The sequence below is a fragment of the Erythrolamprus reginae genome, chromosome 8, assembly GCF_031021105.1.
Source record: "Erythrolamprus reginae isolate rEryReg1 chromosome 8, rEryReg1.hap1, whole genome shotgun sequence".
NCBI classification, from domain to species: Eukaryota; Metazoa; Chordata; class Lepidosauria; order Squamata; family Dipsadidae; genus Erythrolamprus; species Erythrolamprus reginae.
Window position 1 is genome coordinate 54,126,641 of NC_091957.1, and position 2,101 is coordinate 54,128,741.

Genomic DNA, 2,101 nt, shown 5'->3' on the forward strand with positions numbered 1-2,101 from the left:
GTGGTTGGAGAAACCCTAGTGAAAAAAACATACTTTTTTTCAAAATGATACTTTACTTTGACTACGTTGTAAGTGAGTAATTTGTAAGTAAATTCCTCCTAAATTTCCCATTGTATGGGAAAATTCTCTCTCTCTCTCTCTCTCTCTCTCTCTCTCTCATAGAAACATAGAAGACTGACGGCAGAAAAAGACCTCATGGTCCATCTAGTCTGCCCTTATATTATTTCCTGTATTTTATCTTACAATTCTCTCTCTCTCTCATTACAATATAAAAATAAAATTAGAGATGTGTAGTATGTGTTGTTTTTTGCAGTGGAGGTCACATTCACGCCTTTGACGGAACAACTTGGGGCTGGACGCTACATAGAATGGAGGAAAGTAGGACAAAAACTTAAATTAGACTCCCCAATTTACATTTAATTAAAACTGAGCACATTTGGGTAAGGCAGCATAGCATTTTGGGAGCAGTTTGCTCTGAGCTGCCTTTGATCTTGTGAGGAAGACTTAAGGAAGAACATTTGGGGGAATTGGGTTAGGTTTGGGGGCTCCAGACAGACTCTTTTGTAGCCTCCCGTGCGGTGCTGGGCTTCCTTGGAGAAGGGGGTGTGGTTGTTGACAACAGTGGATGTCTACTGGGTGTGTGTGTGTGGTTAAAATGGCACATGAAGGTAGCCTTTTTATGCAGGGTTTGTGACTCATTGGGTTGGATAGAGAACTAATTGAGAAAAAAGCAAAGCATAGATAATTGACAATGGGAATAAGTTGTAAACCTAAATAAACAGTGACTTTGTGCCGTTAGGACTCTGTCCCTTTGAGTTCCTTTAAACTTATTTAAACTTATCAGAAATAACTTGGCCTGTGCTTGGTCATAAACATCCTTTAAAAACTGAGTTGAAAGTCTTCCTCCACTTCCCCTCTCCTCCTCCTCTCCTCTTCTTCCTCTCCTCCTTCTCTTTTTCTCCATTTCTTCTCCTCCTCCTCTTTTCCTTTTCTTCTCCTCCTCCTCCTCCTCCTCCTCCTCTCCTTTTCTTCTAGTCCTCCTTTTCTTCTTGTCTTCCTCCTCCTTTATTTCTCCTCCTCTTCTTCCCCTTCCTTCCTCCTCCTCTTCTCTGTCTACAAATATCTGAAGGGCTGTCACAGAGCAGAGGGATCGGCATTGTTCTCATTAGCACATGGAAGGACTAGAAACAATGGAATGAAACTGCAAGGGAGCAGATTTAGATGAGATATCAGAAAAAACTTTCTAACAGTAAGGGTGATAAACCAGTGGAACAGTTTGCCACAGGAGGTGGTGGGCTCGCCTTCACTGGAGATCTTCAGAGACTGGACAGTCATCTTTCTGGGATGGTTTAATGTATCCAGCATTGAGAAGGGGATTGGACCTGATGACCCTCGAGGTCCCTTCCAACTCTATGATTCTATGATAATTTATCTTATCCGGCTTCCATGGATATGTTGTATGATCCCAAACAATTGTGATTATAATGATAGTTTGATGTGTCGTGCTTTGCATTTCTCCTTTATTCAACCAACTATGGTTAAAGCAAAGCCACCTTGATTCCTTCCAGATGTAATGAGGCCACACCAATATTTTGTCTGGTGAATTCAGGCCGTTGAAACCCAAATATCCTAAAGTTGTTGAAGTCAGGAAAGGCTAAATTGTAGAGTTGAACATCAAGAGGTGCTAATAGGTCTGTAGGGACCTTGGAATCTTCTTAGCATCTTCTACCCTCACATGCGCAATTTGGGGACTGCTAAACTCACCCCAATGAGCGTGACATAGAATATCCAGTTACATTTTTACAACGTTTTTAAAAACCGTATCCCTATCAAGGAGTTGCTAGGTTTATTTGCGGTTTTCATGCTGTCTCTACTGCGCTGATTGAAACTCGTAAATACAAAATCAATCGTGTCATGGTATTATCTGCCGTTAAAGAACGTAAAGCCAATAATCTTGCAGGGCGATTATAGATCTGAGATCCTTAAAAGAAAATTAAGAATTAAGGAAGTTGAGTAACAGTAGCACAGAGAAGGAATTGTAATTGATCTTCGTTATCTTGAAAACAAAAATGGCAATCACTTCCAAGAAATGCTTGGCAAC